Source organism: Pimephales promelas, chromosome 5 (genome assembly GCF_988280905.1).
Source record: "Pimephales promelas chromosome 5, fPimPro1.hap1.1, whole genome shotgun sequence".
Lineage (NCBI taxonomy): Eukaryota > Metazoa > Chordata > Actinopteri > Cypriniformes > Leuciscidae > Pimephales > Pimephales promelas.
Genome location: NC_142773.1, coordinates 6,625,115 through 6,639,729, shown reverse-complemented (window position 1 = coordinate 6,639,729; position 14,615 = coordinate 6,625,115).

The window sequence follows — 14,615 nt, the reverse complement described above, 5'->3', positions numbered from 1 at the left end:
TTACAACACACCCCAACTGCACAACTGGCGTTTATACCCTGCTATGTTTTTGGCTAATTAGCGAAGCATTAAAGAACTATATCAACTGTTAAACAACAGATTGGAGATTAAAATAACATCAGATTTGTCTCATTTTAAATAATACAAAAAATAGAGATGAAAAATTAACTTAAGTATGAAATGTACTATGGTTAAATTAATGTTCAGTGATATCTTACAAAGATTTCTGAATTTTGGCACATTTTTTTCTCTATAGTTTTGAAATGACAACTAGTAAATACACCAAGTTTCGTCATACTGATATATGTGTGGACGTATTTAAAACAAATGTGTTACAACTAGCCTTGCACTACATTGTGCCCTGTGCTCCCCTACATTCAGTGTTAAGGCCTGTTCACACCGGAACGAATTTCGCACGCGTTATTCGTCGACGTTTAACGCCTCGTAACTAAACAATGGGCGCCAATGTGAGTGTTCACACCGATGCGAAAAACGGCACGCATAAAAGCGTCATTTTTTAAAAAAACGCCTCGGGTTCGTTTTTTTGGTTTGGCGCGCCGCGTCAAAACCTATTCGACCAACGAGATTGGCGGGTTTGCTCAAGTGTCTGGTACTTCTGAAGTTACAGTAAAACACAACATGGGGGCGCTCAAACACAAAACGGTCTTGCCGAGCGAAGAAGAGATAAGATACCTATGGGCAAGATGAATGTTGAGCTGCTGGTCTCGGAGCATAAAGAGCTGTATGATAATATTTATATTAGTATTTCTGTAATTACTGTAATGTAGTATAGGGTGACTAATAGTCCTGTTTTTTCCCGGGACATGTGTAAAACGATCACTTTGTGCTTTACAGAAATCTGAGTGGAGATGAGAACTGCGCATAGTATTAGTGTGTAGTGTCAGTTAGATTTTGACAAGTGAGGAGAGGAGAACCGCTCTGCCAACTCTTTGTACTCTTTCTTTTCTTTTATTTTTCTATTGTGACCAGATGTTTGTTTGTGTTTTTTCTCTCTCGCTCGATCCCCATGTATGAGGACGAGTGTGACGTTTGAGTGGTTTTATTAAACGCAGGGAAATACGACAACTCTCGTCTCTTGTGCATCTGTTCATCCGACAACTATAGTGCTATGTTTTTATCTCTGGGCAACATCTCAACTTTGCGTTACACATGTCCTGTTTCCACGTCCTGTCCTGACTGTTTTTAAGTGATGAAAATGTCCTGGTTTAAAAAAAAAAAACTGCTGGGAAAGATCAGTTCTACAGCAAAATATAGATGGGCGAGCAAGGTGGACGAGGAAGAAAAACAAGATAAAGAGAATGAAAACTAAAGATATAGATTTTGTTAGTTGGTTTTTGTAAGTTTGTGAGAGCTATTTTTTGTTACATTTGGAGGCATTTCTTTTAGTTATTTATTATTTATATATTTATTTTTCTAATACAGAAGACATTATTTCATTCGGTTTTTTTTCTATCTGTCATAATAAAACATTGAGACATGAATATGATCAACCTAGTATAGTATTCTATTATTATTTCTGTTTTACATTAAGCGCCATCTAATGTCAGGGAAAGAATTTGCATGTTCACTCGGCTCATCATCAGCGAAAAACGCTTGGGTGTGAACACAAAAAACGCGTTGAAAAACGCTGACGAATAACGCGCGCTGATATTCGTCCCGGTGTGTACGGGCCTTTAGGAAGGTTACTTTGGGAATGTAATTGCTCACTGTTATAAGTTACCCATTATAAATGTGGTTTAGATTACTTTATTTGGATTACTTTATCAATGTTGAGCAATTTCCTTTTAATTTGTTTAGTAACTAATTTAATTACACATTTTGCCTCAGGAATACAATTTAAAGGGCACGTATTATGCCCCTTTTTACAAGATGTAATATTGGTCTTGGGTGTCCCCAAAATGTATTTGTGAAGTTTCAGCTCAAAATACCCCATATTTAATTTACTATAACCATTTAAAAATGTCATTTTGGGACCTGATTAAAAATGAGCTGTTATGGGTGTATGCCACCTTAATGCAAATTAGCTACATATCCCCGCCCTGCCTTTGGATGAGGGCGTAACTTGATACCTATGGCAGTCGGTAAGCAGAAGGGGAGAGTGAGAGACGCGCTGTTTTGTCTGTCATTCAGCGTACGTTTGAATCGGAATATATAAATAGTACGAAGAGACTCCGGCAGAATAAACACATGAGAATGGACCAGTACGTCTAGGTATGGTTATTTGATACATTTATGTACTTATAGCGTTGTTGTAATCGAGTCTTTTTGCAAGTATGGATGTGCAACACACACACAGACATGTAAACACACAAACACTAATGCTGGCGCATTTTTTTAAACTACATACACATTCTGTGATAAAGTTTGCTACGTACAAGCGAAATTACATTTATGCGAGGGACCTGTGGCGTCATGTTTAGCTTGTCATACAGGTGCTTCTGTGGCAAATGTGAGAAGATGGCTAACTTAAAGAACAACATCATGTATGCAGTTTTTAATACAAAATCTTTAAATATATATTTATAAAGTGTGGTTACACACTATACAAACAATGTTTAAATTATATACACAGACATCCTACGACGACAACAACTTTAGACGCATAATTTGTTGTTGAATTGGCTGACAGACTGAAATGACTATTTGCTCAAAAATCATAAAATACACTTACTAGAGGTGACGTTGGATCGCAAACAGTAGACGACAATCCTCACTTGAGGATTAATTTTTAAGCCACAACAACAGGATTAACCCACGAGTCCACGACAGAACACTTATGTTTCCAAGAGACATTACCGGCTGTGGTTGTAACAATGGAGGATGGTGTGTACAGATCACCGAGGGCGGGGTCTAGGCCACAACCACACTGTCAATCAAACCCCTGTCTCCCTTTCTACGTCACAAAGAGCTGGATCTCAGAACAGCTCGTTCTGAGACAGTGCATATGATTTATTGAGATTGTAAAAAAACCACTGGGTGGATTTTTATCATTCTAGGGTGGTTTTGCTCACACACTGCCGACACACATTTATGTTCAAACACCATGTAAAAGTTAATTTTCCATAATAGGTGCCCTTTAATACAATTACATTCATTTTGTAATTCAATAACATAATTTCATAACAGTTAATTCACTCCTCAACCCTGCATACATTTTGTTCTAATATAAATATATATATATATATACACACACACACACACACACACACAAATGTCCACCTCAAAAAAACATTTTTTCCCCTAAAGATTTACTAAAGTAACTCTGGGAAATGAAGTTCCACATAATTACAATTACAGTAAATCAAACTTAATTATTTGTTAAGCGACTAGAGCTTTTAACATTCATTGCTGGGGGAAAACATTGCTGGTAGTTAAAACTAATATAATTTATATAATATGTAATGCAATCATATCTGACATATGCTGTAAAGCTTCATTGTTAAACACTTCACTTAAAATATCTATATGAATTTCTTAGAATTTTTATATAGTTGCAATTGGCTTTATGCACAGCTGCATTACTTCCGGAACTTAAGCCAGCTCCTTTTTTCCTGTCTGTCATTATTGGACAAATTGATTAATCCAGGTGTGCCTGACCTCAGTAGTCACGGCAACAATAGGCAGACACACCTGAATCAATCAAGTTCGGTCGATAATGGCAGACAGCAAACGAGGAGCTGGCTTAAGTTCAGGAAGTAGTGAAGCTGTGCATAAAGTCAATTCTTCGATTTGTAATTCTAGGTCCTGATTTTGACATCAATTCAAATTCAATTCCAATTCAAGAATTCAGTAGTCATTCTCAGTTCAATTCTGAATTGTGCACAAGCCTGGTTACAATTGTGTTTTATGTCACATTTGCTTTTGTCAACCCTATCAGGTCGTTTTAGGGTTTTAGGTGTACGTAATTTTAAAATGGAGCCTTAAAGCTTTTAGCGCCACTCACTGGACATTTGATGGACATGGTCAGAAACAATGCTCAGGTAGGCCGTGGCATTTAAGCGATGCCCAATTGGCACTAAGGGGCCTAAAATGTGCCAAGAAAACATCCCCACACCATTACACCACCACCAGCAGCCTGCACAGTGGGAACAAGGCATGATGGATGTTCTCATTCTGTTTACGCCAAATTCTGCCTCTACCATCTGAATGTCTCAACAGAAATCCAGACTCATCAGACCAGACAACATTTTTCCAGTCTTCAACTGTCCAATTTTGGTGAGCTCTTGCAAATTGTAGCCTCTTTTTCTTATTTGTAGTGGAGATGAGTGGTACCCGGTGGGGTCTTCTGCTGTTGTAGCCCATCCGCCTCAAGGTTGTGTGTGTCGTGGCTTCACAAATGCTTTGCTGCATACCCCGGTTGTAACGAGTGGTTATTTCATATCTATCAGCTTGAATCAGTCGGCCCATTCTCCTCTGACCTCTAGCATCAACAAGGCATTTTGGCCCACAGGACTGCCAAATACTGGATGTTTTTCCCTTTTCACACCATTCTTTGTAAACCCTAGAAATGGTTGTGTGTGAAAATCCCAGTAACTGAGCAGATTGTGAAATACTCAGACCGGCCCATCTGGCACCAACAACCATGCCACACTCAAAATTGCTTAAATCACCTTTCTTTCCCATTCTGACATTCAGTTTGGAGTTCAGGAGATTTTCTTGACCAGGACCACACCCCTAAATGCATTGAAGCAACAGCCATGTGATTGGTTGATTAGAGAAATTGAACAGGTGTTCCTATTAATCCTTTAGGTGGCTGTATGTTATTGGTCATGCAGAATATCTAAGTTCTCAACATACTTCATAATCTTATTTAATCATTACTGTGTGTGTATGAGCATTTAAACATATTTCAGAGCTAAATTCTAATAAACTTTTCTTGGGTTGAAAACACAAGAACTAAGATCAGACTAAAATACTGAAAATAAGTCAGTTATAAAACAGATGAGCCAAGTTGTTCGCAATTTAGAAAGTCCATTTTATATTTTTATATAGAAAGTGTTACGTTGTTAATATTAGCTCAGTTCCTCTACATAATATTAACAGATACACTTTTGTTTTCTTTAAACTATACACTGTAAAAAAAAAAAAAATGTGTTCAATTTATGGTAAAATACCAGCAGCTGTGGTTGCCAGAAATTTACCGTATAAAATAGGCTTACGGTAGCAAGTCTGATTGTTCACAGGCAAGAATTTACGGTAATAAGGTTTTACAGGCTTAACTTAAAATTTACGGATATAAACCGTATTTAATTATCTGATGTACTGTTAAATTATCGACCATGTGAAGTGTTAATATCTGTTTTATACCATTGTAATATACTGACATCCATCAATCAAAGCAGTAATGAGAGTCGCATGATACTGTATATGGAAACTCATCAAATGTAGCTCTTTCACAAGAAACTTAATATTAACATATAGAATCGGCACAGTGTCATTCACTCAAACATTAAACACCATCATGGTAACACACATAAAATCTTAAAAAGCCAATAAACATTAATTTAACAACATTAAATGTCTCATAAAAAACCCTAATGTACCTAACTGATTAAAAAGACTAAGCAAAATATATGAAGAAACAAGTTATTTCAACAAAAATACAGCAAGTGTTGAGTGTCACGCAGGGAATTGAGGGAATGTCAATTCATTTTCACTTTAAAAACTGTAAATTTAACAGTATTTTACAGTAAAATTACATGGAATTTACCGTAAGATCTATCACAGTTATTTACCTTATATAGTAAGGAAAGGTTCTGTTAACCAATTAACAGTTTTTCACTGTAGCATTTTTACAGTCTTTTACTGTTAAAATCATGATCATTTTTTACAGTGTAAGTAAATAATGAAATGAACAATAATTAAGATTTAAAAAGTGACAAATGGAACCTTATTGTAAATAATCCGCTTCTAACATCTAAGAGCAGAAACTCGACAGTTGCGATGTGAATATTTGTGCGGCTCTAGGATTGTGTTTGCCAATTCCTACTTCTATCTTATTAGCTAGAGCTCAGAAAATCTCTTCCTGTAATGGGGTGTTTTCTTTCTTTTTTCTTTGCTATGGCTACTTCCAACCTTTATTTAGACAGGGAAAACAGGAAGAGTGAAATTTTATGGCCTATTCTTTCAAAAAGACTCACTGCCTGAAAGAGACATTTATGTGTCGCTCAAGCCTGCAGATTTACTGTACCAGCGTCGCACTGGATTTATTTCTCTTTATTTATCATTTTCCCCTCCTTTCTTAGCTTCAGGTTTTTCCCATGCGTGTTTTAGGCTTGTCGTTTAATGCTTCACCTAACAGGATTTTGGCATCAGATATGAAATAATCTCCCTTATGTAATGTTTGTCTGCAGTCATTGTGACTGAAGAGCATTACTCGTGGGTGCTGTGATGTCTTAAAACACTGTACTGAAGTTGACTTGTGTGATTCTGCACTTTTTCATCTTGATTTACTGACCTCAAGTCTGGTCGTCAATTTCCATTCTTACGCTACACTGAGAAAAACTATGAATGCCAATACATTAGACAACAAAATAAAATGTATTTTTAAAGGCAGCCCAAGCACACTGCACAAGGAAAATATTTCACACGCAAAATAATTAAATGACTGAACGTTTCACTATGCAAATATTTTCATAAGGACACTGTTCGTCTGGAATGATGAGAGTGAAAGTGGTCAGTTTGTGTGTTTTTCACCAACTTTTTACAAATTTCTTTAATAAGAAATGCTGTTATTTTGGAACATTCCATTTATCAAATCAGCCTGAAAAAATAAATGCAACACAATGTCCCAACAAAAATACGAAGCAGCTCATAATTGATAATAATATGAGCCATTATTAGTAACTAAGCACCAATAATAACTGCAGTAAATCAGCATATTAAAATGATTTCTGATGGATCGTGGAAATTCTGCTTTGATCACAGGATCACATTTTCAAATATATTACAATAACAGTTCACTTAAATTGAAATAATATTTCACAATATTACTGTTATTTTTATTATTTTTAAAAGTGCAGCCTTGGTGAGCAGAAGAAAACATCAAAAATAGTATAATTATCCCAAAGATTTGATTGGGAGTGTACTGATCAATACTCTGTGTATATATTAGGTGTCCGTGGTTTGCCTGACATGTTCAGTAATCTGTATCATATTTGTTGATGAGTCTGTGTGTGGGCTGACAGACGTCTCATGGGAGAGCAGGAAGAGAGAGCAACAATAGCCCACACACACATCCTGTGAGTAACAGAACATACCCAAGACTCGACGCAAACAATTTACTGTCACATTCCCACATCCCAGGCTCTCCTTCAGGGTTCCAGGTTTTGTTGCAGCGGCCGAGTGAAATATTTCGCAACTTTGCATGCGGGTCACTTGTGTGTGTGTGTTTGGTTATTTTTAGCTGCTGTCTCAGATCAGACAGAGTAACAGATGGTCTGGGTGGACGGAGTGTCTGCGTGGGAACTTTGCTCTCTGGATTGAAGGATCCAAATAAGGGCCTGCAACAGTTACATTTGGGGGGGAAAGTTATTTGAACTTAATTAAATTATGGAAAACGTTTCCAATGTTAATAATGGGATGATGAAGTAAAAGGAGACACAGAAAAGCACATGTAAGCTCCACTATTCAGCACAATGCAAAAATCCAGCATCACTGAACATTAAATACTATCAGGTTTTTCTCTTTACTTACTTTTATATTGTAACATTTACTTTCAAGCATACTGGAGTTAGGAATCAACTGTGATGTTCATATAAGGATTCAATCAAATGTATTACTTTATAAAGTAGATAAAATATACTAAAAGTTTCTGTTGTCACTTTCATCATAAACTATCTACGCTCACTACAATAAGTGTATACCAGTGGCGGCTGCTGGTCTTTCAAAGAGGGGAAGCTCTTTTTTTTAAACTCGACTGTCAGGTGTGGGGATGGTGAAAAGAGCGAGGACTCGATGCAGACTTGATGGGCTTTATTTTATTGATAAAAAAACAAACAAGGGGAATAAATTGGGAGCAAAAAAGGCAGGTAACGAGGGAGGACAGGTGGGGCAAAATAACTAATAATCAGGAAACAAGATGGGAGTCGACACAATGACAGGAAAGCACATATGGCACAACAAACACATGACAAGCACAAGCCATGTGCTCATACCAAACATGACAAAAACACATGACCAATAAAACAAATTAAAAAGCAATTGTGCTCAAACAAAATGAGACCTGAAGAACGATGAGAACACTCATAAGACACGTGTTCACACAGAACATGACAACATGAAAGCACACAGCTAGTTTAAAACACACTACACAGCACAAGACAAAACATGACATGAAAGCACGCGGCCGATGTAAACACAAACCATGTGCCACACAATACACAACACACTGAACAGAGCGAACACGACAAGACAGAACGCTAACGTCAAGCATGAGTACGACCATAAGGTCATCCTGTGCACTCACAACCGAAAACAAACACGCGGAGAATGCATGTCCGAATCCCAACACAAAAGTGAAACCAAACTAGACAGATGTGCCGTGATTCAAACACCACGCCCGCACATGTAACAAGACACCTGACATCGACGGAAGAAATGTGGGAATTAGGTTGAACTGTGAAATATCTGATGAAAATTGCAAATACTAAGAAATATGTTACAGTAGTTCGTCTTTCGAGTAAAATACACACAAAATTTGCGACGAGACTGAGCACGAAGTCTTTAAACTAGCTTCCGCGTCAGCGATTTTTTTATTGGGTGAAATCGCTGTCAATCAAAAGGAGATGCAATCCTCCAATCATCACGCGGACGCCCGGACGCCAGGCCAGCCCACTTCCCTATTCACCCCAGAGACGCCCGGCGTCCGTGGGCGGGACATAATCGCAGCATTTATCCAATGACAGTCTAGTTTAACAGCACTGAAAAAAACTGTTCAAAGCAGCCCCATTGAAGTCAATGGACGCCGAGCTTCAACGGGGAAATGCCATAGGAAAAGCATGCACTGTGACGCGCTACAGGTATGCATGAGAAGGAGATCAAGTCAGCCGACCTGCTATTTGTTGCTTATTCTGAACGAACTCGTCTTCGAGATTACCGTGTTCTAACGCATTTTTACTCATTAAAATGTTAACACAATAGTACACATTTGATCATTATTTGTTTGACATTATAGGGGAAGCTGGGCTTCCCTTGCAGTCTTAAAGAAATCTCCACTGGTGTATACTGATGTAGGGTTATGTTCTATATCTCAAATATACAAATGTCATTTTATAATGCAGATTTTATTATCACAATGTTCAAAATATCCAGCTAAAACTACCACAGGGGTGCTTTTTTCTTGTAAAAACAACTATTATGATTAACTTCTTATAGTATTTGTTCCACATTTGTGTCCAGTTTTGCCTGCGATATTTAACACACATCATTTTGCTACAGGATGACTGGTGGGATGGAGAGAAGGATGGATGGATGGATGGATGGATGAATGAAGGGGTGGAGGGGATGGTGGGTTGGAGAGATGGATGGAGGGAGATGTGGATGGATTGATGGATAAATGCATGAGGGGAGGGTTGGATGGATGGATGGATGGTGGATGGGATGGAGAGATGGATGGATTGATGGATAAATGCATGGGGGAGGGTTGGATGGATGGATAAATGGATGAAAGGAGGGAGGGATAGATGGAGGGAGGGGTGGATGGGAGAGATGGATGGATGGATGGTGGTTGGGAGGGAGGGATGGATACATGAGTAAATGGATGGAGGGAGGGAGGGGTGCATGGATGGTGGATGGATGGTGGGCGGGATGGATGGATAGAGGAATGGTGGGAAGGAAGGGTAAATGGGTGAAGGGAGGGATGGATGGATGGATAAATGGATGAAAGGAGGGATGGATGGATAAATGGAGGGATGTATGGATGGAGGGTTGGATAGATGGGATGGATGGAGGGAGGGAGGGATGGATAAATAAATAGATGGATGGTGGGATGGAGGATGGACAAATGGAGGGATGTATGGAGGGAGGAATGGAGGGATGGATGAATGCTATTATGGTTGGATGGATGGAGAGGAAGGGATAGATGAATGAATGGAGGGATGGAGTGAGGAAGGAATGGATAAATTAATGGAGAGATGGAGTGAGGACGGGATGGATGGATAAATGAATGGAGGGATGGATGAATGCTGTGATGGGTGGATGAATGGAGGAATGGATGGATAAATGAATGGGGGGATGGAGTGAGGAAGGGATGGATGGATGAATGGAGGGGGGGTGGATGAATGGATGGAGGGAGGGAGGGATGGATGAATGGAGGGAGGGAGGGATGGATGAATGCTATTATGGTTGGTTGGTTGGTTGGTTGGTTGGTTGGTTGGTTGGATGGATGGAGAGGAAGGGATAGATGAATGAATGGAGGGATGGAGTGATGAAGGGATGGATAAATGAATGGAGAGATGGAGTGAGAAAGAGATGGATGGATAAATCAATGGAGGGATGGATGAATGCTGTGATGGGTGGATGAATGGAGGGATAGAGGGAGGGATGGATGGTGGGATGAAGGGATGACTGAATCAATGAATGAAAATAAGAGGTAAAATAATATGGCAGTAATCGACTTTGACATTTCTCATATTGTTCTTCATTTGATTCGTTTGAAACTGCTGTTTTTATTATTTCATGTCATTCATGTTCTTTTATTAAAGTGCCCGAACCCTTTTCTCTTCCACATATGATTATTATCTATGATATTTGTACCAAGTTTTCCGAAGCACCTTTTTTTTTTTGTTTCCTTCCATTAAAAATAATATAAACAGTAATAAAGAGAAAAGAGAACCCCCTCGACACAGCACTTTTCTCTGTAATCTTACTGGACTGGATATTACTGAACTGGTTTTGATTTCGAGTATATATCCATACTGAAACAGGTATGGTCAGACTGAAGCTGAGACGCGTTCGCTCTGCATTATAAAACTGAAGCCAGTTGTTCCAGCAGAGGGAGACACAGAGACTCCCAGTGAGACCCGTTCCCTGTTCACATTCAGCTCACTGGTTTCACTGAACTGAGCTGTCATCTGAACTCTAATCTTAGGAATACAACCTTTCATTTGAAAAATCTATTAGTAATTGATATTAACAATAAAGGCTAAATGCTGCAGTAGTATAGTGTATTATTAAATCTAGTTAATAATGGTAAAATGAATAGTTTATATATATAATTTATATGTTTTCTATAACAGTTGACAGATTTTTCTGTTAGTACATTTATTTCGGATTAATATTTTAAAATCTTACAAGTTAAATTTTAAGAAACAGTCTATTAAAAATGGTGTGTGTGTGTGTGTATATATATATGGGTGGTCAACTCTGTTATTGAAAACGACTCAGTTACCATCAATGTCAATTCTGTTTAAGGTTTTGATTTAAAAACTATCATTATATTTTGTTTTATTGTTAAGTAATGGATCAGAAGCTGATTAGCATAATTCCCACAACATGACATTTTGAAGTATTTCGTTCACTTTTAAAGCTATATTTAGAGGAAATTCACACAATCATGGCAACTTTCTCTATCCTATTATGCTTATGCTCTCAGGGAAAATGTGTAACATTTGTTAACTGTGTATATTTGACCCAATTTGTCTAAAAAAATAATTGACAGATTTTTACTATTAGTACATTTATTTTCAGGATTAATATTTTAAAACATAAAGTTCAAGCATATTAAGAAGTTTAGCTTATTAAAAAATGGTTCAGACATAAATGTATACTGCACTTCATTGGGGGGGGGGGGGGGGCTTTAATTATTATTATTATTTGCTTTTTGACTTATGGTTGCTGTTCTTGTGTATACAGTACATGTACTTTTGCTATTATTTTATTTTCTCCTTTCCTTTATTTTGAATTCATTATTTTGAGTTCTGTTTGAACATTTGCATCATATGACATCATAGATTATTGCATCATAGATCCATAATTGTATATATATATATATGTATGTATTATGTATAAAACATACATGTGATATATTAACGGTTTTTGTACTTGTGTGATGCATTTTGTTTATGTGGAGAAGATCATAATAAAGTGAGCAAACTGTGATGGCATGATCGATGTGAGTCTCTTACTGACGCTCAGGGTTTGATCTGGAGCCGCGAGTCTTTGGTGGTCCACACACACACACGCATCCCTCCTGGAGCTCAGGATCAGGAATCTGGGGTGTAAACACGCTGACCCTGGATCAGAGGAAAGCTTGCTAAACATCAGGGTTTTTATGCACTGAGGTTTATGGGTGGTCAACGCTCAAATTTTTTTTTTCTGTTTTCTTTTCTTATATTCCCCGGCTGCATTAAATGACACGATGTGTTATGGCAGCATATTTTCTCCACAGCGCTGAGCTCTACTGCTGAGTTTGCTTGATATCTGACCAAACACACATCTAGGCAACTTTACCCTGAAACACACATCGAAAGTGTGACTTACTGCTCAAGAAACACTTCTCATTATTATCAGCGTGGCTTTATATTTAATAATATAGTTGTGGAAACCATGATACTTCTTCTTCAGTATTTTTTTTAATGAAAGTTGAAGTTATTTTATAAATAAGTTAGAAGATAGATAGAAGTTTTATAAATATAAGAATGCAGTATATTTTGGCTCTCACATTTAAAATCACTCTTGACTTTTGTTCTGTTTGCTCACATTGTGGATTTACGAAGGCTCTGAGACAGAAACCTTTATTTATATTTCATACTGTTCATATTTTACACTGGGTCATTTATTTTAGCTTCTTCACAGGACGTCCTGTGGCAGGTAAAGATGTAATGCTATATAAAAGTAATAAAAACACTGACTTGCCTGGATTCTCTGATGCGGCTTTGGTTCAGTTTAATACACTTCAAAGGTTGCCATTGTCGTGACATTCTGTACGTTGGATTTTTCATCAACTATACAGGAGAATCAAACTCATTGTTTCCCACGAATGTGATTCCTGCATAAACACATTTATGCCACATCTGTGTCTCATTATAAAGTAAATGATTTCCATTACATGCAGTCTGACCCTTAACACATAACACAATTTAATAATTATCATATTTATATCTGTGAAGTGGCTTCTTTTTAAACAACCTGACAAATAGGAAACAATATACTCTGGGAAATTTCACGAATGCATCTTTATATATTTTTTTTTTTAAATTTTATTTAGGATGCTCAAAAGAAAGTGGAGAAATAAAGTTATTCTTTACTCCTGAAGTGTGTGGGTTTTTTTTTTTTTTTTTTTTTTTGTAAACTTCATTTTTCTTATTTTTTCTTATTTTTATATATATATATATATATATATATATATAATAAAACATAAGACATATATATATATATATATAAATAATAAAAAATAGGACATATATATATATATAAAATAAAAAATAAGACATATATATATATATATATATATATATAAAATAAAAATAAGAAAAAATAAGAAAAATTAAGTTTACAAAAAAAAAAAAAACCAAAAAAACCCACACACTTCAGGAGTAAAGAATAACTTTATTTCTCCACTTTCCTTTGAGCATCATAAATAAAATAAAACAAATAAATAAATATAAAGATGCATTCGTGAAATTTCCCAGAGTATATTGTTTCCTATTTGTCAGGTTGTTTAAAAAGAAGCCACTTCACAGATATAAATATGATAATTATTAAATTGTGTTTAATATATATATATATATATATATACTGTATATATATAATAAAAAATCAGAAATATATATATATATATATATATATGAAAAAAAACAATACTACAATAACAAGATACCAATAGTTAGGTAAATAAATGAAGAGTCACAAAGATATAATGCAATATAAAACCAACTATAAAGTTATCACATTCCCAAGTGATCTAATACAGGCTATTCTCGATGCATTTAATATATAATATCCAAGTAAATTTAAACAAAGAGGTCAAATCAGCCTTAGGTTACACTTTATTTCAATAGTCCACTTTAGACATTCTGACTATAACTAACTTTGCAACTACATGTCAACTAGCAGTCATTAGAGTATTAGTACGGCTTAGAATAAATTGACATAGTTGCAAAGTTTCTTACAGTGAGAGGAATATCTAAATTGGAGCATTGAAATAAAGAGTTAGTAAAGGACACTGAACAGTCGTCATGCGGCGTCTCCTCTCAGACATCATCAGATCATATTTCAGACATGAGCTCTGTGTGACACTGTGAGAATGACTGTTGTCTGTCAGTACGAATCACACTGATCATCATTGCAGTGACTCTGTCAGTCAACAGCAGACAAAGAAACACAGAAAGGAAAAAGATCTCCTGCTGTCGACCAGATAAAACACACAGAACGTGGATAATTCATCAGAGTCACCGTACTGGGAAATATTAGAGTTACAGGCGGTGACAGGGAGAAATGCGATCGCGGGGAAATATCTGAATGTATTTATTTTTCCAGTTGCTTTTCTGCCATAGACATAAAGACCACTGAAGTGCTAATTGTTTTTGATGTTTAAACCAAAATGTGTCAATCGAATTATTTATTATTCAAGTTCTTATAAACAAATCTCAAAA